This window comes from Lampetra planeri, chromosome 55, assembly GCF_965212315.1.
Source record: "Lampetra planeri chromosome 55, kcLamPlan1.2.h2, whole genome shotgun sequence".
Lineage (NCBI taxonomy): Eukaryota > Metazoa > Chordata > Hyperoartia > Petromyzontiformes > Petromyzontidae > Lampetra > Lampetra planeri.
Window position 1 is genome coordinate 5,240,165 of NC_136161.1, and position 24,048 is coordinate 5,264,212.

A 24,048-nucleotide genomic window follows, 5' to 3' on the forward strand; every position below is an offset into this window, starting at 1 on the left:
CTTGGTATACTTATGTCATACTGATGACAATACTATATTCTATCATAAAAACAATTCAATATATTTTTAAACGTTCTTTTTTTATATGTTATGTTTCGGCTTGGGTCTAATTGTCCACGGTCAACTGACGTTGGCTGAAATTGGCCACGGTCCCTTACGTTATGGCAAGCTTCGGGGTCACTTCCTGGAGTCGTGGAGTTCTGCCATTACTAGTACATTTCATAAAAGCGTGTTTAAATTTATTTTTTTAATATTACAAATTTTTCTACTTACGTGACTTTACCGAAAGAACCAAAGAGTAAAGAGACGTCGCCTTTATTGCATCGTCGCTTTCCACGCACACGCGCACACAACACAACAACAACGACACCAGAAAAATAGCGCGGGACAATTTAAAGCGACGCACACGGCGGATGCTCGACAAGACTTGAAACACTTTCCACAGTCCATTCGCGTCCCTCCGCCGTATAAAAAAACCTCCTAGAATTCAGATTCGAAATGGTAACTCGTCCGCTACCGTCAGTTCTACATACCTGTCAACCCCTGATCAGTGCCTACCTCATAACAGACCAATTCAGACCATATTGGTCACACTAAATCTCAACGTTCATCCTACAAAGTGCCATCACAATGGAGAAACACAAACAAATAGACATTTTTGTGCCCGCATTGAAACGGCTGTACGCCGTACGGACCTGAAAACTCAATTTCCCTGCACAAGAATACGGGTAACTCGTATGGGGTGACAGGTATGTAATTCTTACTTTAATTCTCCCTTTAAATAGTACATATATAGATAATATATTGTCTTTCTGTTAACCGTGACTCTACTGCACCAGTTGACTGGGTGAAAAGTGGGACAGATTTTCTTGCCAAATGCTGCCCCAAATGGCTTAACAAGCTTCATAAACGACACGACCTATGGAGGCCGGCACGGCACACGAGGGGGTGGGTGGCCAGCAACCGTGCCCGGCCGCCTTTGTCTCCCCAGTGGCGATGTTTGCTACACTACACCGCTACACCAGGTACTCATTTGAGACCGAGTCGACCTAGGGGAGGCCCGGGACCGGTTCACTCGTGTTGGGAATCGAACTCGGGCAGACATACACACACAGACACACTCACAGACACACACACAGACACACACACTCACAGACACACACCGACACAATCACAGACACACACACAGACACACACACTCACAGGCACACACTCACAGACACAGACACATACACCGATACACTCACAGACACACACACAGACACGTCTCCTATCCTATTCTCTAAGACGTGGGCAGTCGATTCATGATGTTGGGTCTCCGTTGTTTGGTCACGTGCCACTTCCTGTGCCTGCCTCTCCACGGCAGAACGCCTGCACATACACACAGAGACACACACACACAGACAGAGTTACACACACACAGAGACACACAAACAGAGGCATACACATAGACAGAGATACACAGAGAGACACACAGACAGAGTCACACACACAGAGACACACAGACGGAGACACACACAGAGACACACAGAGAGACACAGACAGAGACACACACACAGACAGACAGAGTTATACACACACAGAGAGACAGACAGAGGCATACATATAGACAGAGATATACACAGAGACACACAGACAGATAGAGTTACACACACACAGAGACACACAGACGGAGACACACACAGAGACACACAGAGAGACACAGACAGACACACACAGACAGACAGAGTTATACACACACAGAGAAACACAGACAGACAGAGTTACACACACAGAGAGACACACACAGACAGAGATAGACACAGAGAGACACGCACACACAGACAGACAGAGTTATACACACACAGAGACACACAGACAGACAGAGACACACAGACAGAGACACAGACAGACAGTTACACAACAACAACAACCGCCATTCGCCACTAAGTGGCGGTGACGTCACCACGACGAGTTACACACACAGACAGAAAGAGATACACACAGAGACACACACACAGACAGAAAGAGATACACACAGAGACACACACACAGACAGAAAGAGATACACACAGAGAGACACACACACAGACAGAAAGAGATACACACAGAGAGACACACACAGACAGAAAGAGATACACACAGAGAGACACACACAGACAGAAAGAGATGCACACAGAGAAACACACACAAACAGAAAGAGATACACACAGAGACACACACACACACAGACAGAAAGAGATACACACAGAGAGACACACAGACAGAGATAGACACAGAAAGACACACGCACGAAAACAACAACAGACAGAGTGAGTTCAATAATAAAAAAGCGTGTAATAATAAAGAAAAATTTACGGTTCAAAAGACCCAAATGATGGTCGTATAGCGATATGCCCAACAGAGGGCGCTAAAGCTGCGTTCCGAAAACTCACCGAGGCGCTCCCTATTCTCTTAGGTTTTTTCGGTAAAGTCACAATTAAAATTAATAAAAGTAAAATAAAAATAAAATGAAAATCACGACGTTTCGGAGGCAACACAAGCTTCCGTCTTCAGGTGGAACCGTCACAGCACGATAGCTGTATCAAGTGAGAGAAATTCCAAGAAAACAGTTCTTGTATATATACTGGTTGAGGGTGTTTAGTACAGGTAGTCCCCGAGTTACGATGGGGTCCGACTTACGATATTTCGATCTTACGATGTCGATACGACACAATTGCCATCAACAACCTAACATCGTTCAAGTATGCAGACGACGGACAGAATATTGGTGAGGACAGTACAATGTGATACGTTACGATACGTTCAATGCATGTGTGATACGTAGCTTTAGCGATTTCATTTTAAGGTTACCACTATACGATACGTTAAATGCATGCTAAGAGTTTTTATAGCAGATAGGATTGTTTCATGAAAAAACGTTCTATTAAATTGCAGTTCATATAGGTAGGTTAAGAATTTACTTTGTTTTTTTACTTTACATTTTACTGTGCAATACAGTATTGTATTGAATAAATACATATGGTATATAGTTTATACAGTACGGTACTGTAAATTGCTCTGTTTTGCTCAATTATCACCATTCTTTAAGACTCCTGCGTAGGCTAGGCCATCTTCGACTTACGATATTTTCGACTTACGATGGGGTCGTCGTAACGCATCTCCATCGTAAGTAGAGGACTACTAGTATACTACACTATACACTACTATACACTACACTATACACTCCTATAGACTACACTATGCACTACACTATACACTACTATACACTACACTATACACTACTATACACTACACTATATACTTCTATAGACTACACTATGCACTACACTATACACTAGTGCTGTACTAGTATACTACACTATACACTACTATACACTACACTATACACTCCTATAGACTACACTGAACACTACACTATACACTACACTATACACTAGTGCTGTACTAGTATACTACACTATACACTACTATACACTACACTATACACTCCTATAGACTACACTATGCACTACACTATACACTACTATACACTACACTATACACTACTATACACTACACTATACACTCCTATAGACTACACTATGCACTACACTATACACTACTATACACTACACTATACACTACTATACACTACACTATACACTCCTATAGACTACACTATGCACTACACTATACACTAGTGCTGTACTAGTATACTACACTATACACTACTATACACTACACTATACACTCCTATAGACTACACTGAACACTACACTATACACTACACTATACACTAGTGCTGTACTAGTATACTACACTATACACTACTATACACTACACTATACACTCCTATAGACTACACTATGCACTACACTATACACTACTATACACTACACTATACACTACTATACACTACACTATACACTCCTATAGACTACACTATGCACTACACTATACACTACTATACACTACACTATACACTACTATACACTACACTATACACTCCTATAGACTACACTATGCACTACACTATACACTAGTGCTGTACTAGTATACTACACTATACACTACTATACACTACACTATACACTCCTATAGACTACACTGAACACTACACTATACACTACACTATACACTAGTGCTGTACTAGTATACTACACTATACACTACTATACACTACACTATACACTCCTATAGACTACACTATGCACTACACTATACACTACTATACACTACACTATACACTACTATACACTACACTATACACTCCTATAGACTACACTATGCACTACACTATACACTACTATACACTACACTATACACTACTATACACTACACTATACACTCCTATAGACTACACTGAACACTACACTATACACTAGTGCTGTACTAGTATACTACACTATACACTACTATACACTACACTATACACTCCTATAGACTACACTGAACACTACACTATACACTACACTATACACTAGTGCTGTACTAGTATACTACACTATACACTACTATACACTACTATACACTACACTATACACTACACTATACACTAGTGCTGTACTAGTATATACACTATACACTACTATACACTACACTATACACTACTATAGACTACACTATACACTACACTATACACTACACTATACACTAGTGCTGTAATAGTATACTACACTATACACTACTATACACTACACTATACACTACACTATACACTAGTGCTGTTCTAGTATACTACACTATACACTACTATACACTACACTATACACTACTATAGACTACAACTATACACTACACTATACACTACACTATACACTAGTGCTGTAATAGTATACTACACTATACACTACTATACACTACACTATACACTCCTATAGACTACACTATACACTACACACAAGTGCTGTACACGTGACGAATTGGCACGTTCTGTTTACGTGACAACCCTTACTAGTAGGCTGTGTCGGGTGGTGGCGGGCTTTAACGACACATTTATATTTTTACTCGATTTAACCCAAAACAACCTCTATTATGAATGATATTGGTCGTGAAAGCCTGCTACGTGTTAAACCCATTCAAAATATCTTGGCTGCGTGAGGATACTGCTGCTGCATCTAAACTGTATCCCCCCCTCCCACTCAAAGTGACCTGATGATGACAGCAATTGCCCCTACAGTCTGCTAAGGCTATATGGGGGATCTTTGTTTAGTACTAAAGGTGATCCAGAGTCTGAGACCAAGAAAGGCACCGGGCAGAGATGATCTCCCAAGCGAAATGCTGAGGGAGGGTGGCGTTTGTGCACATACTGCCCTACATGACATCATAACAACAGTCTGGACCACTGGACGGGTTCCGCAGGATTGGAAGGATGCCCTGGTGGTCCCCCTCTGTAACAACTACAGGGACATCTCACTCCTCAGTGTGCCGGGAAAGGTCCTGGCAAGGATTATTCAACATCGCCTTGCTAAGCACGCTGAGGGGAGGCTTGCGGAGCCCCAATGCGGTTTCAGGAAAGGGCGGTCCTGCACATATATGCCATATTTTCTGTCCGTCTGCTACGGCAGAGGTGTAGGAGATTCCAACAAGACCTGCATCTCTGGTTTATTGACCTGGTAAAAGCCTAGGCTCTGGGTTGTTTTTCAGGCTTTCGGAGTCCCTGACCCTCTGCTCACGATCATAGAGGACCTTCATGATGGAGAGCGGGCCCGGGTAAAACTACGTGGCCGGGAGTCGGAGCCATTCCCTGTACACCTTGGGGTGCGACAGGGATGTCCTCTGGCTCCCACATTATTTAACTTTTATTTCGACCACGTAGTTCGTGAAGCCTTCAATAGCTGTATCGGAGAAATATCCATCTGGTACAGATACAATGGGAGGCTGATCGATGCCCGGGTGCGGTCAAGGGATGGCTTCCTATTGCTCAACCATGTTATGTATGCTGATGATCTGGTAATTGCTGCTCACTCAGAGGAGAAGTTGGAGGCGCTGCTGCTGAACCTGGAGCTTGCTAAGAGGTGGGGACTTACCATCAGCCCCACCAAAACTAAGCACCTACCTGGGTATTTTGTACCATCGGACACTCCACCCGCACAATTCTTAATTGGTGACAGGGCAGTTGTGGAGAGAGTGGAGAGTTTCCCATACCTGAGCAGTGTGCTCATGACCGGCTCCGGTTTAACAGCAGAGGTCTCACTCCGAATCAGTCAAACGGCATTATCTTTTAATCGGTTGCGTAACGCTGTGTGGAAGCTACCTGGTCTGTCGGTACGCACGAAGCTTCAGGTCTTCTCGGCCATAGTCATTCCCTCCCTTCTCTACGCTTGCGAAACGTGGACCCCCCTAATGAAGCATCTTCGCTGGTGAGAAACATTTAGGCTGGCCTGCCTACGATCCATCCTGGGTTTAACCAGGCTGGATTGTGTGAGGTGCTCACAAATCCTTGAAAGATCTGGACAAAGTCCCATCGGTGAGCTCCTCCGGCAGGCAAGGCTGCGTTGGCTGGGCCATGTACCCCGTATGCTCAGCCACCGCATGCCTAAACAGTTTTAGTTCGGCCGGATCGAGGGGGTTAAACGGGCGCGGCACAGGCTAGGGAAGAGATGGAGTGATGTGGTACAGGAGGATGTGGAGCTGAGTGGACTTGCCGATGACTGGAACCAGCGGTGTTAAGATCGGCCTCTGTGGAGGAGGCTCGTGAAGGACGCTACTGGGCAGTTGGAGGCAGTCGCCCTCCAACAAAAACGGAGGGCGGAGGAGCGACGCTCACAACAACGAGTGGAGCACCGGACGGCTAAAGCACAGCAAGTTGGCACAGTAGGGGACACAGGTGGTGCATCAGCCAGTCGTCTCGGTCATCTCGGTCAGTCGACCCGTGGCATCTGGCTCTGCCCCGTGACCTCCTGCCAGCGAGCGTTCGACACTTCACGTGGCCTCAAGGTGCACATAGCCTGGCACAAGCGTCGTGGTATCGTCACCGCCACTTAGTGGCGAATGGCGGTTGTTGTTGTGTGTCTATGTGTGTGTCTGTGTCTCTATGTGTGTATGTGTATGTGTGTCTATGTGTCTCTGTGTCTATGTGTCTGTGTGTGTGTCTGTGTGTCTATGTGTGTGTGTCTATGTGTGTGTGTGTCTGTGTGTGTGTCTATGTGTCTATGTGTATGTGTGTGTGTGTCTGTATGTCTACGTGTCTGTGTGTGTGATTGTGTGTCTATGTGTGTGTGTCTGTGTGTGTGTCTGTGTGTGTGTGTTTCTGTGTGTGTGTCTGTGTGTGTGTCTGTGTGTGTGTCTGTGTGTCTATGTGTCTGTGTGTCTATGTGGGTGTGTCTTTGTGTGTGTGTCTGTGTGTGTGTCTTTGTGTGTGTGTCTGTGTGTATCTGTGTGTGTGTGTCTGTGTCTGTGATCCATGCGGGACGATCCCTTCTCTCTTACCCAGGCAGAGCGTGGGGAGCGCGAGAGCGCACAGAGCCAGCGCCAACATCCAGGACGCGACCTTCATGGCCTTTGAAAGGAACGAAGAATCAACATTACACACATCACACATATTTAAAAAAAAAAACGGTATATATGAAAAATTTAAAAAAATTTCAACGAAAAAGTTTAACAAATAATATATAACAAATATAAAAAAAAACATTTATGTTACTTTATGTGTCGGTAATTTTTGTTAGACGTTTCGGGGTGGCTCACCAGCAAAAGCAGAGCACCCGGTTGTGATGTTTATTATGAATATTAAGTCGTCCCGTTCTTTGAGTGCGTCCGATCCAATCTCGCCCTCCTCTCTCTCTCTCTGTGTGTCCCTACTCACGACCTCTCGGCTTTTATGCTCTGAGCAGTAAAACTGAAATCCTATCGCACCCCCCCCCTTCTCGCCCTAACCACCCTCCTCGCTAGAAAAAATAAAGACAAAGATCCCCCCTGTAGCCTGAACAGACTGTTGGGGCAAGTGCTCTTAGAAGCGAGCAGCGGCGAATATGAAGGTCCTCCCAACTGTGGCACACGATGTAGGTGAGGGGAGGGGGGGGGTGGTGGCCACCACCACCACCACGCCCGACCGCCTTTGTCTCCCCCAGTGGCAATGTTTATTGCTCACCACCACACCAGTTAACTCATTTGAGTTGGAGGCCCAGGACCCGTTCAGACGATCGTCAACGGAGTTTCCCGTGAGCGGTTATCGAACTCGGGTCACCGGGTTTGTAGGGCAGCGCACGAACCACTGCCCATCCTGTATAACAATCACCCTATGTGTCCGAACTTTTGGGCCACTCTGTACAACAACAACCTCTATGTGTTCTAACTTTTGGGCCACTCTGTACAACAACAACAACAACAACCTCTATGTGTCCTAACTTGTGGGCCACTCTGTACAACAACAACAACAACAATCCTATGTGTCCTAACTTGTGGGCCACTCTGTACAACAACAACAACAACAACCTCTATGTGTCCTAACTTGTGGGCCACTCTGTACAACAACAACAACAACCTCTATGTGTCCTAACTTTTGGGCCACTCTGTACAACAACAACAACCTCTATGTGTCCTAACTTGTGGGCCACTCTGTACAACAACAACAACAACCTCTATGTGTCCTAACTTTTGGGCCACTCTGTACAACAACAACAACCACCCTATGTGTCCTAACTTGTGGGCCACTCTGTACAACAACAACAACCTCTATGTGTCCTAACTTGTGGGCCACTCTGTACAACAACAACAACCTCTATGTGTCCTAACTTGTGGGCCACTCTGTACAACAACAACCCTATGTGTCCTAACTTGTGGGTCACTCTGTACAACAACAACAACAACAACCTCTATGTGTCCTAACTTTTGGGCCACTCTGTACAACAACAACAACAACCTCTATGTGTCCGAACTTTTGGGCCACTCTGTACAACAACAACAACAACAATGTGTCCTAACTTGTGGGCCACTCTGTACAACAACAACAACCTCTATGTGTCCTAACTTGTGGGCCACTCTGTACAACAACAACAACCTCTATGTGTCCTAACTTGTGGGCCACTCTGTACAACAACAACAACCCTATGTGTCCTAACTTTTGGGCCACTCTGTACAACAACAACAACCACCCTATGTGTCCTAACTTTTGGGCCACTCTGTACAACAACAACAACAACCTCTATGTGTCCTAACTTGTGGGCCACTCTGTACAACAACAACAACAACCACCCTATGTGTCCTAACTTGTGGGCCACTATGTACAACAACAACAACAACCTCTATGTGTCCTAACTTGTGGGCCACTCTGTACAACAACAACAACCACCCTATGTGTCCTAACTTGTGGGCCACTCTGTACAACAACAACAACAACCACCCGATGTGTCCTGAAATTTGGGGCCACCCTGTATGACACTGACTGTCATCTTTTCTAGATTTGAAGCTTTCGTGACTGCAAGGATTCATATTCTTAGGTTTGTTTCGGTAAAGTCACGTAGGTAAAACAATTAAAATTAATAAAAGTAAAATAAAAAATAAAATAAAAATCACGACGTTTCGGAGGCAACACAAGCCTCCGTCTTCAGGTGGAACCGTCACAGCCACGACATCTGTATCAAGTAAATGAGAGATGGCAGGAGCTACCACTCCGTTTATATAATGGTTGGAGAGGGGGGAAGGGGCAAGTGCAGCACACTTTTTATTCATATGGTAAGGTGAGGCTTAAGAGGGTGAGCCTTTGTTATGGAGAGGTACGGTTTGTGACTCAACCTAGCCTACCTAACAATAGTGTGAAACGGAGAAACATGGTAAACCTGTAATAGTTGTCTGTCAAATAAACTTTTATTCATTTTAATGTTTTACCTACGTGACTTTACCGAAACAAACCTAAAAATATCAATAATCACTGTCATCGCCCAATTCCGCAAGTATAGTTCATCAATTTCGTCATCCACTTCATAGCACAAGGAACGAGAGGGAACAGGGAAGAGAGAGAGAGCGGTACCGATCGGATCGCTCGTCGCGCTCGTGCCTTGACCTCATCTCGAGCAGTTCCCAAAAATCTCTTCCGAGAATGTCCCTGGGCGCGCTGCACACGCATCCACTACGCGTCGTTGTGCACGCATCGGTATCGTGCTGTGGTGTGCGTCTGTGTGTGTCTGTGTGTCTGTGTGTCTGTGTGTGTGTTTGTGTGTTTGTGTGTCTGTGTGTCTGTGTGTGTGTGTGTTTGTGTGTGTCTGTGTGTTTGTGTGTGTTTGTGTGTGTCTGTGCGTCTGTGTGTGTCTGTGTGTCTGTGTGTGTCTGTGTGTTTGTGTGTGTCTGTGTGTCTGTGTGTGTGTCTGTGTGTTTGTGTGTGTCTGTGTGTTTGTGTGTGTTTGTGTGTGTCTGTGTGTTTGTGTGTGTTTGTGTGTGTCTGTGTGTTTGTGTGCGTCTGTGTGTGTCTGTGCGTCTGTGTGTGTCTGTGTGTTTGTGTGTGTCTGTGTGTGTCTGTGTGTTTGTGTGTGTTTGTGTGTGTTTGTGTGTTTGTGTGTGTCTGTGTGTTTGTGTGCGTCTGTGTGTGTCTGTGCGTCTGTGTGTGTCTGTGTGTTTGTGTGTGTCTGTGTGTGTCTGTGTGTTTGTGTGTGTTTGTGTGTGTCTGTGTGTTTGTGTGTGTGTCTGTCTTTACGTTTGTGTGTCTGTCTGTCTGCCTGCCTGTCTGTCTGTCTGTGTGTCTGTCTGTGTGTCTGTCTATCTGTCTGTGTGTCTGTGTGTGTGTGTGTCTGTGTGTTTGTGTGTCTGTGTGTTTGTGTGTGTCTGTGTGATTGTGTGTATGTGTGTGTCTGTCTGTGTGTGTGTGTGTGTCCGTCTGTGTGTGTGTCTGTCTGTCCGTCTGTCTATCTGTGTGTGTGTCTGTTTGTCTGTCCGTGTGTGTGTTTGTGTTCGTGTGGGGAGCGGTGGGTGTAGTGGTTAGCGCACTGTGTGTGTTCATGTGGGGAGCGGTGGGTGTAGTGGTTAGCGCACTGTGTGTGTGTGTGGGGAGCGGTGGGTGCAGTGGTTAGCGCACTGTGTGTGTTCATGTGGGGAGCGGTGGGTGTAGTGGTTAGCGCACTGTGTGTGTGTGTGTGGGGAGCGGTGGGTGCAGTGGTTAGCGCACTGTGTGTGTTCGTGTGGGGAGCGGTGGGTGTAGCGGCTAGCGCACTGTGTGTGTGTTCGTGTGGGGGAGCGGTGGGTGTAGTGGTTAGCGCACTGTGTGTGTGTTCGTGTGGGGAGCGGTGGGTGTAGTGGTTAGCGCACTGTGTGTTCGTGTGGGCAGCGGTGGGTGCAGTGGTTAGCGCACTGTGTGTGTTCGTGTGGGGAGCGGTGGGTGTAGTGATTAGCGCATTGTGTGTGTTCGTGTGGGGGAGCGGTGGGTGTAGTGGTTAGCGCTACGCTGCGCTACGAACCCGGCGACCCGGTTCCCATTCCCGCTCACGGCCAACACCACCGGTGACGATTATCTGAACCGGTCCTCCTCCTAGATCGACTCAGCCTTAAATTATTACTTGGTGCTGTGTGTAGACATCGCTACTGGGGAGACATTACATGCGTATGTTGAACGTATTTCGCTCGCACCGGATGCGTGGTGAATGCAGACGAGACGATGCCTTGCAACGCGCGTGTCTGTCTGGTGTCCGTGCATCATCGGACCGGTTACCTGGGCCTCCTCCTCTAGGTCGACTCAGCCTCAAATGAGTACCTGTTGTGTGCGGTGTGTACTAAACGTCGCCACTGGGGAGACAAAGGCGGCCGGGAGTGGTTCTGGACACCCACCTCCTCGTGTGCCACAGCGCCGGCACATCTTAGACGCTGATTGCTGTCAGCACTTGCCCCGCCAGTCTGTTTAGGCTACACGGGGGATCTTTGTCTCTGACTGAAGGCTGTTTTTTTGTTTTTTTTTAAGTATTAAAACTATTAAACTGTTTGAATTTTATCAGGTAAGGCTCACTGAGCTATGCGACCTGAGTACTAACGATAGCTCAAACAAGTGGCTCATCGTCATCTTCATCGTCATCATCATCTTCATCATACTGGTAGGAACCTCCTGGTTACACCAGCCCACCGGGGATTATTGTATCTGTCCGTCGTGCAGGGAAGGGCTGTGTGGGGAGGGCCTGGGTGGGGAGGGTGGGGCTGGGTGTGGAGGGGAGGGTTGGGAGGGGCTGGGTGGGGAGGGGCTGGGTGGGGAGGGTGGGGCTGGGTGTGGAGGGGAGGGTTGGGAGGGGCTGGGTGGGGAGGGGCTGGGTGGGGAGGGTGGGGCTGGGTGGGGGGTGGGAGGGAGGGGTGGGGCTGGGTGGGGAGGGGTGGTCACCCCGTGGTGCCCTTATAAAACTCAACGTTTAACCTACTCACGCCGGCTTGTGCCCGGCCTCACAGTCGGGCATATTTTCGGAATACACCACGCCGCCGTTGACCCTGGCCATTGACCGAGCAACCCAACGTTCCTACCAGCTCCCTCCGCAGGAATGTGTTTTATAGTAGCAGCCAAGGAGATTCTAAATGTAGAGGGGTGGGGGGGGGGGGCAACCCCGGGGGACCCCGGGAAATACCCACGCGACCACGGGGAGAACTTGCAAACTCTAAATATAAATTAGGCGTCAGGGTCGGAAATGAACCCACGACCTCCCGTATACCAGGCGAAGTGGTTCACATCTCCGAGCCAACCGTGGCAGCAATTGGCGACGATTATCAAGTTTTCCTGGAAATCCTCGGCACCGCAGATTAGGGGTGTGAGGGTGAGGCTTTGGTGGGGAAAGTGGAAGTCCCAGCTAGACCACAGAGACAAAACCCATTGACTCAGAGCCACAGCCGGGGAAATTTAGATTGCGTCAAAATCCCGATGTGTCCTCCGATGAGGCCCCTTTTGTTTGCCAGTATCATTATTAAATTTTGATTTAAAGCTTTCGTGACTGCAGGGATTCATCTTCTTGGTTCTTTCGGTAAAGTCACGTAGAAGAAACAAAAAATAATTAAAATAAAACATAATAAAATAATTCTCACGACGTTTCGGCCACAACGCAAGCAGCCGTCCTCAGGTGAAGACCAGGTGACGCTGTCTCCCCGACAGACCTGTTCTTCACCTGATGACGGCTGCTTGCGTTGTGGCCGAAACGTCGTGAGAATTATTTTATTGTTTTATTTTAATTATTGTATTACTTCCCTTCTACGTGACTTTACCGAAAGAACCAAGAAGATGAATCCCTGCAGTCACGAAAGCTTTTCATCGAAATTTTATTATGTTTAATTTTTATTATTTTATTACTTCCCTTCTACGTGACTTTACCGAAAGAACCAAGAAGATGAATCCCTCCAGTCACGAAAGCTTTAAATCGAAATTTTATTATGTTTAATTTGTATTATTTTATTATTTCCCTTCTACGTGACTTTACCGAAAGAACCAAGAAGATGAATCCCTGCAGTCACGAAAGCTTTAAATCGAAATAGGGCAATGCTCGTTCAAACCGCACGTCACGCACGGTGCTCAATGCGAATTCGGCTCCTTAGCGGACCCAGGGCGGGGTTCGGTCTGCTCGGTTGTTCGAACGTCTTCACGGCAGCCTCTTGCAGCTGTACCAGTCGCAGTGACGCCTTCTTTAAATTGCATTGGGTGAAATCTGCCAGCTTTTAAATGTGGAACTTCGGTGACGGAATGAGGAACCCGACCATGTGGGTGAGGCATGGGTGGGGGAGGGGGGAGTTGGCGATTCAATGTCAAACTATTGACAGAGTGGTTCTCAAACGCTGCGGGTACGCGGATCTGCTGGGGGTACGTGGTGGAAATGTCCCAGGGGTTCATGTGATGTCAATTAGGAATGTGTTCAATTATATCACGCGTGAGAGTCATTACATGCATACTACACAATGCATTACACTATACACTACACTATATACTACACTATACACTACACTATATACTACACTATACACTACACTATAGACTACACTATATACTACACTATACAATACACTATACACCAGAGGTGTGGACTCGAGTCATGTGACTTGGACTCGAGTCAGACTCGAGTCATGAATTTGATGACTTGCGACTCGACTTGGACTTGCATAACAATGACTTTGTCCCACCTATGAGATGTGGACTCGAGTCATGTGACTTGGACTCGAGTCAGACTCGAGTCATGAATTTGATGACTTGCGACTCGACTTGGACTTGCATAACAATGACTTTGTCCCACCTCTGCTATACACTACACTATACACTACACTATACACTACACATTACTATATACTACACTATACACTACATTATACACTACACTACATTCTACACTGCACACTACACTACAATTCACTGCACTATACACTACACTATATACTACACTATACACTACACTATATACTACATTATACACTACACCACTGAACACTACACTATATACTACACTATAAACTACACTACATTCTACACTGCACACTACACTACAATACACTGCACTATACACTACACGATACACTACACTATACACGACACTATACACTACACTATACACTACACTACACACTACTATGCACTACACTATACACTACACTATATACTACACAATACACTACATTATACACTGCACACTACACTACAATACACTGCACTATACACGACACTATATACTACACTTCACACTACTATGCGCTACACTATACACTACACTACATTCTACACTGCACACTACACTACAACGCACTATGCACTACACTACATACTACACTATACACTACCTTTAATACTACACTATACACTACACTATACACTACTATACTGTGCACTACACTTAAGAAATGTGATTTTTGTGTGCAAATAAAAGTGTGTGAATTTTTTTAAAAACTCATGTTTCTCCCTACATTTGTTTTTGTCCGCAGTAAAATGTCGTTTTGGTCGTCACGCAACGGATCGTGAAATGTAGCTCTATGATGTCCTGTTCAGTGGGCCTCTCTGAGACACGAGGGCAATGCACGGCTCCATGAGAGCTCCGAGCGCGTTCTTCGTGACACGCAGACTCATCACGTTCATTCCGTGAGAAATGCACGAGAAATATGCGCGTAAAAATATTGACATTTTCACCAGGTAAGTCCTCACCGAGCTACAAAGTCGCTCTTTTACAAAAGCGATACCCAGACCATCACAAATGAATAGCCACTCAATCATCATCACCATCATCACCATCATCACCATCATCACCATCATCATCACCAGCATCATCACCATCATCATCATCGTCATCATCACCATCATCATCATCAGCATCATCACCATCATCACCATCATCATCATCAGCATCATCATCATCAGCATCATCATCATCATCACCACCATCATCACCATCATCACCATTATCACCATCATCACCATCATCATCATCAGCATCATCATCATCACCATTATCACCATTATCACCATTATCACCATCATCATCACCAGCATCATCACCATCATCATCACCAGCATCATCACCAGCATCATCACCATCATTATCATCACCATCATCATCATCACCATCATAATCACCATCATCACCATCATCACCATCATCACCATCATCATCACCAGCATCATCACCGTCATCACCAGCATCATCACCATCATCACCATCATCATCACCATCATCATCACCAGCATCATCACCATCATTATCATTACCATCATCATCACTATCATCATCACCATCATCATCATCACCATCATCACCATCATCACCATCATTATCATCACCATCATCACCATCATCATCATCACCATCATCACCATCATCACCATCATTATCATCACCATCATCACCATCATCACCATCATCATCTTCACCATCATCATCATCACCATCATCACCATCATTATCATCACCATCATCACCATCATCACCATCATCATCATCACCATCATCATCATCACCATCATCACCATCATTATCATCACCATCATCACCATCATCACCATCATCATCATCACCATCATCATCACCAGCATCATCACCAGCATCATCATCACCATCATCATCATCATCATCAGCATCATCATCATCAGCATCATCACCATCATTATCATCAGCATCATCATCAGCATCATCATCATCATCACCACCATCATCACCATCATCACCATCATCATCACCATCATCATCATCATCATCACCACCATCACCATCATCACCATCATCATCACCATCATCATCATCATCACCACCATCACCATCATCACCATCATTATTATCACCATCATCACCATCACCACCACCATCATCATCATCACCATCATCACTATCATCATCATCATCACCACCATCATCACCATCATCACCATCATCATCACCATCATCATCATCACCACCATCACCATCATCACCATCACCATCATCACTATCATCATCATCATCACCACCATCATCACCATCATCACCATCATCATCACCATCATCATCATCACCACCATCACCATCATCACCATCATTATTATCACCATCATCACCATCACCATCACCACCATCATCATCACCATCATCATCACCATCATCACCATCATCATCACCATCATCATCATCACCATCATCACCATCATCATCACCACCACCACCATCATCATCACCATCAAAAGGGGCACCTTTGTCTTTGTCGCCCGGACCTACCGTGGAGGCGTTGTGTCCACCGACCATTGACTTGGGGGGGGGGGGGGCACGCTGGAGCCCCCCATTCAGGGGTCCACCCTGGGCCCCATTCACTGCCACAATGGCCCCGTCTCACAAAAGTGCCTGAGTCTGCAGCTGTTTGGGTTTGGAATCAAAAAGCACAGACAAAGATCCCCCGTATAGGCTTCAACAGACTGCAGGGGCAAGTGCTGTTAGCGAGTAGCAGCACCTATTAACATACAAAGATAAAGGTCCCCCGTGTAGCCTCTAACAGCCTGTAGGGGCAAGTGCTGTTAGTAGCGAGTAGTAGCAGCAGCGCCTATGAAGGAGACAAAGACAAAGATCCCCCATATAGCCTCTGACAGACTGTAGGGGCAAGTGCTGTTAGCGAGTAGCGAGCGCCTATGAAGGTTACGGCACTGTGGCACACGAGGGGGTGGGTGGCCAGCACCACGCCCGGCCGCCTTTGTCTCCCCCAGTGGCCATGTTCCTGGCACATCGCCACCAGGTACACATTTGAGGCTGAGCCGGCCTCCATAGGCGCTCGCTAACAGCACTTGCCCCAACAATATGTTAAGGCTATACGGGGGATCTTTGCTTTGTTGTGTGTGGGGAGCGGTGGGTGTAGTGGTTAGCGCTACGCCGCGCTACGAACCCGGCGACCCGAGTTAGATTCCCGCTCACGGCCAACACCGGTGACGATTATCTGAACGGGTCTTGGGCCTCCCCTAGGTCGACTCAGCCTCAAATGAGTTACCTGGTGTAGCGGTGTAGTAGTATAGTAAACATCGCCACTGGGGAGACAAAGGCGGCCGGGCGTGATGCCGGCCACCCACCCCCTCGCGTGACGCGCCGTAGTCTTCATAGGTGGCCACTCGCTAACAGCACTTGCCCCAACAGCCTTCGAAAAGGCTACCTGGGGTGCCTTTGCCTGTGGAGCGTATTCGGTGTCCCCCATGACCTCGGTAATGGGGAGCGGGGTCAGGGAATGGGACCCCTCGCTCAGGGCACCCAGAGATGTCCGTCACGATTGGAGAAATGTCACGTGACCCGCCCGTAGTGGTGCTGGCGGTGGTGGTGGTGGCGGTGGTGGTGGTGATGTTGATGGTGTTGGCGGTGGTGGTGCTGGCGGTGGTGGTGGTGATGTTGGTGGTGGTGGTGATGTTGGTGGTGCTGGTGGTGGTGATGGTGGTGGTGATGGTAGTGGTGGTGATGGTGGTGGTGGTGCTGGTGATGTTGGTGGTGCTGGCGGTGGTGGTGCTAGCGGTGGTGGTGGTGCTTGTGGTGTAGGTGGTGTTGGTATTGGTGGTGGTGTTGGTTGATTTGGTGGTGGAGGTGGTGCTGGTGGTGGTGCTGGTGGTGGTGGTGCTGGTGGTGATGGTACTGGTGGTGCTGGTGGTGATGGTACTGGTGGTACGTGTGGTGTAGGTGGTGTTGGTATTGGTGGTGGTGTTGGTGGAGTTGGTGGTTGCTGGTGGTTGCTGGTGGTGTTGGTGGAGTTGGTGGTTGCTGGTGGTTGCTGGCGGTGTTGGTGGTGCTACTGTGGAGAGCGGTCGTGCAGCGGTTAGCGCACTGCGCTACGAAACCCGGCAACCCGAGTTCGATTCCCGCTCACGGCCAACACCAGCGACGGTTAATCCGAACCGGGTCCTGGGCCTCTGATAAGCCACTGGGGAGACAAAGGCGGCCGGGCGCGGTGCTGGCCACCCACCCCCTCGTGTGCCGTTCCGGCCTTCATAGGTGCTGCTCGCTAACAGCACTTGCTCCTACAGTCTGTTAGAGGCTACACGGGGGGTCTTTGTCTTTGGTAGCGATCGTAGCAGTAGCAGCGATAGACGAGCTACAGGGAGGTGGCTGCCCCCGCCCGTGAGTTGATCGGAGTGAATCCGCCAGCGGTGAATGTTCCTAGATCACCATCAATCAATCAATCAGCACCACCACCACCACCACCACGCGAATTGGCCCAAGCGGGAGTCGAACTGTCGTCACCCTTGCTGTGCAGAGGTTTGCGAGCGGGCGAGCGAGCAAGCCGAGTTTGACGACTAGTGAGATGAAGGCCCCTAGAATGGCGCCTACCAATTCACCAACAGAGAAGGCATTTGGGCCCAGGCCGTAATTATAATATATTTTGGGAGGGGGGGGGGGCACATCTCCCCCCCCCCCAATATTCAAATATGCTCAAAATGTCCCCCCCAATATTTTGGTATATTAAAAAAAATGCTATGCTATGTAAATCAAAACAACAATTTGATCAACCTTGGCCACAATATCTGGACTTGTCTTCATATAAATCAATGCAGAGATGTCTGTTTATGTAATTGTGGTTATGGATGTACTTTATTAATTCGTAATCTTTGCCATTCCATACAATGAAACAAGAAATGGTAAAAAAAAAAAGTTAAAACAGAGCAATGTAGTACAATACACTCTTAGACATTATTGTAAATAAAAAAAGTCCATCCCGTGTGTTAGTGAATTTGAAAATATTTTAGGCAGGAAATTATTTTTAAAATTTAGATTTTTTTTTCGGTTGGGACCCCCAGACACCCTGGAAGATTTGGTCCCCCCCAATGTTGACTCCATGGCTACGGCCTTGATTTGCATTTTACGTGAACGCGAATCGGTGTGAACATTTCGTTGCGGGCGCATCAAACAGCCCCCCCCCCCGTTGTTTTTTGGGGGGGTGGATCGATCGCTGTGAATGTAAAATGCCGCGTCGTCAAATCCGCCACCACCCCGACGTGGCCATTTGGTTCAGGAGATCTGTCACGCTGACGCAAAAAAAAAAACACGAGGTGTCAATCCGTTACCAGTTGTAGCAGCGACCGGTACGCTGTGGCCGAATTGGCAAAACGTCGTGGGCTTACTGGCGAAACGTCGGACTCGAATTGCAAAAGTCGTGGGCTTACTGGCGAAACGTCGGACTCGAATTGCAAAACGTCGTGGGCTTACTGGCGAAACGTCGGACACGAATTGCAAAACGTCGTGGGCTTACTGGCGAAACGTCGGACACGAATTGCAAAACGTCGTGGGCTTACTGGCGAAACGTCGGACACGAATTGCAAAACGTCGTGGGCTTACTGGCGAAACGTCGGACACGAATTGCAAAACGTCGTGGGCTTACTGGCGAAACGTCGGACACGAATTGCAAAACGTCGTGGGCTTACTGGCGAAACGTTGGACTCGAATTGCAAAACGTCGTGGGCTTACTGGCGAAACGTCGGACTCGAATTGCAAAACGTCGTGGGCTTACTGGCGAAACGTCGGACTCGAATTGCAAAACGTCGTGGGCTTACTGGCGAAACGTTGGACTCGAATTGCAAAATGTCGTGGGCTTACTGGCGAAACGTCGGACACGAATTGCAAAACGTCGTGGGCTTACTGGCGAAACGTCGGACACGAATTGCAAAACGTCGTGGGCTTACTGGCGAAACGTTGGACTCGAATTGCAAAACGTCGTGGGCTTACACACTCATACATATACTCACACACACACACTCATACATACACAGACATACATACATACTCATACATACACACATGCATACACACAAGACATACACAGACATACACACACAGACATACACATACACAGACATCCAAATGGCCGGCTACCGGTCCATTAGGTGGCAGCGATAGCCGAGCAACAGGGAGGTGACCGACTCTCCTAGATGCATGAGAATCCGTCACGAGGTCGCGGGCAAATCCGCGGCGCGTTGCGTGGGCGGACGTGGGCGGAGGGGTCAGAGGTCAGAGTTGGGAGCCGAATGTTCGTCCCACGCAACGGAGGCCGCAATTGTTCCACACTTGTCAAGACGGTCTCGCTCGTTCGCACTCTCACACGCTCTCTCACACACAGACACACGCGCGCACGTGTGTGTGTGTGTGTACACACATATACTCACACACACACACACGTGCTCTCATACATACACACACATATACTCACACACACACACGCTCATACATACACACACATATACTCACACACACACACGCTCATACATACACACACATATACTCACACACACACACGCTCATACATACACACACATATACTCACACACACACACGCTCATACATACACACATATACTCACACACACACACACACGCTCATACATACACACATATACTCACACACACACACACACGCTCATACATACATACACATATACTCACACACACACACGCTCATACATACACACACATATACTCACACACACACACGCTCATACATACACACACATATACTCACACACACACACGCTCATACATACACACACATATACTCACACACACACACGCTCATACATACACACACATATACTCACACACACACACGCTCATACATACACACACATATACTCACACACACACACGCTCATACATACACACACATATACTCACACACACACACGCTCAGAGGCGTAGCTAGGGGGGGCAGGGGGGTACATTTGTCCCCGGGCGCCAAGGTAAAGGGGCGCCAAAATGAGGCTTACAACGTTACATTATAACTTATTGCGGTGGGCGCGGCAGCCTGAAACTGCTGCACAAATCTACACCTCAACCTAAAAGGTATATATCCCGCCACACACACAGCCTACATGTCATGTAATTACATTTTGGTACGCGTCCAATTAAGAACTTACATGGAAGAACGTCCCAAACAACAAACAGGTGCAGTCTTTCAGCCTTAGTGGCATGTGTTTTTTGGTGGCGGAAACTACGACATGATGATGAACTTGTTGACAGTAACGGGGAAGATGAGATAGAAGAATCTTCTGATAGAGAAGCTGAAAATACTCATTATGATGCTGTTCCTGCTGTACTAAGGTTTCACGATGTTGGCTACTTAGAATTTGATAAAACGACAAAGCTATCGAAAATATCACAGCCTCTTCGCAATGAAATGATTACTCTCGGATCCTTGCCTTTTGAGCACAGAGACAATCTATCATCAGTATCCAGGGAACGTTCAATTACATCAGCATGGTTTAGACGCCGACTAGCGAATGGAGAGGAAGTGAATCGTTTGTGGCTATTATATTCACCAATCAATAAAGCTGCTTATTGTTTCTGTTTATTATTTACATAATCGAGTTCAAACTCATGAGCTTCGTTTGAGTTAACAAACGGTTTCAACAAGTGGAGAAAGTCAGAAAAACGAAATTGTCATGAAAACAATCCTAGCCACCGCACAGCTTTTACTACATGGAAGGAAGCCGAACGAAAGATAATTGATGGTACTGGAATTGACGCAGTGGTTCAAGCTCAGATTCATTTGGAAAAAAACAACGTTGGCGAGATATATTGCAAAGAATACTCACCCGTATTAAGTTTCTGGTTTCACAAAATTTGGCACTTACGTGGCCAGGAGGAAAATTTGAATGCGGATGAGGATAAAAATGTTGGAAACTTTCTCGCGCTGATCAAACTCGTTGCTCAGTATGACCCATTGTTAGCAAAACACGTACAGCACACAGGAGAAAATCCGGGATCAGTTTCTTACTTGTCACCGGAAATCCAGAATGAATTCATCCACATACATGCGTCGACTATAAAGAACCAATTGTTGAGTGATATCAGGAAAAACAAGTACTACGGTATCTTACTTGACCCAACTCCTGATCTAGGACATCGGGAACAGCTTTCTCAGGTCATAAGATTTGTGGATGTGGATTTTCAAACTAAAAAAGTAACTATCAAAATCATTTTTAGGTTCTATCGAGATACATGCAAAAGATGCAGGAAGCCTAGATAGAGTCATCGTCGAGAGACTGAAATCTGACAACATGCCTCTAGCCGACTGTCGGGCACAATGTTATGACAATGCTGCTGTGATGACTGGGCATATATCCGGCCTTCAACAACGAATATGTGACAAAAATCACAGAGCATTGTTTGTCAACTGTGACAAGCACAGCTTAAACCTAGCAGGAGTACACTCAGCTAAACAGGATCCACTTGTCGTCACATTCTTTGGAACAGTTGAAAGTATATAGTTGTTTTTCTCTCGTTCAACAATTCGCTTGGAAGAGTTAAAAAAAGCTGTGCCCATCACAGTCAAGCGGGAGTCTGAAACACGCTGGAGTGCACGATCAGAAGCTGTTAAAGCTATCTATGAAGGACTGGATGAACTAGTAGGGCTGCTAGACAAATTATCGGAGGACGTAACTATGACGCCTGAAACCAGAAGTGATGCAGAAGAGTTACAGGCATGCGTATTACATTTTAACTTCATAGTTTTATTACATTTCTAGAATGTCATTCATGGAAAAATGTATCGTGTTCAAAAGCGCTTACAGGATCCTACTATGAATTTCAAGGAAGCAGCAACTGATCTTGAATCTTTGGAGCATGAATTTGTCAAGCTTCGTGATGATTTGAGCAAAAGTTGCTGTAGAAAACGCCAAAACAAGATGCACAGCCTGGGGGATCGATGTGGACAGAAGAATTAGGCGACGTCGGAAGATTCCAGGAGAACTGGCAAGAGATGCAGGACTTTCAGCAGAAGAAGAAATTGTGGGCGTTATGAAGAGCGTATTTGATCGACTTCAACAGGAGATGTCAACACGGTTTTTACGACTAAAAGACCTGAACACAAAATTTGGATTTCTACTGGACGTCAAAACTCTTCTATCCGACACAGATGTCGATGCAATTCGTCGAAATTGCACAGATTTTGGAAATTTCTATGACACCGACATCAATGGCCACGAACTTTTCACAGAAATTGGAGATTGCAAAATGCTGCTCAGTAACCGGAATTAAGTTCTACCAGAAACTCCTTTGGATCTTCTTGGTTTTATTGTGTATTATGGAGACGACATTTCCGAATTTTCGAATTTCACTGCAAATTTTATTAACAATAGCAGTTTCAATTGCAAGCTGTGAGCGGTCGTTCAGCAAATTGAAACTTATTTTGTCGTATTTGCGGCTTCAATGGGACAAGATCGTCTCAGCGACCTTGCTCTTCTTCGCGTTGAAAGAGAAACATTGGAAAAAAACAGATTTTGATTACGTGATTGACCAGTTTGCGACAGTGAAATCAAGAAAAATTAATCTTTTGTAGACTATGTCAACCAGTCTACGACAGTGGATGAGTGAGCCATGTAATATAATTTCTATAAATTTGCTTCTTTAAATACATTGTTTCATTAAAATGTTAATTGTTATTCCTTATTCGATGTAATAGGAAAATGTGATTAAACGGGGGGGGGGGGGGGGGGGGCGGGGGGCGCCAATTTTATAGTTCGTCCCCGGGCGTAAAATATCCTAGCTACGCCTCTGCACACGCTCATACATACACACCCATATACTCACACACGCACACACGCTCATACATACACACACATATACTCACACACGCACACACGCTCATACATACACACCCATATACTCACACACGCACACACGCTCATACATACACACACATATACTCACACACACACACGCTCAGAGGCGTAGCTAGGGGG

General features: G+C 46.5%; 1 long non-coding RNA gene across 1 annotated transcript; it reads right to left on the bottom strand.

Moving 5' to 3' along the window:
* Nucleotides 1-299: 299 nt before the first annotated feature.
* On the bottom strand, nt 300-7,759 carry LOC144735567 (uncharacterized). Its single transcript, XR_013588650.1, has 3 exons — nt 7,651-7,759; nt 7,393-7,462; nt 300-1,371 (listed from the first exon to the last, which is right to left on the bottom strand). It is a non-coding gene; the product is annotated as an uncharacterized LOC144735567 (long non-coding RNA).
* Between the last annotated feature and the right edge of the window lie 16,289 nt (nt 7,760-24,048).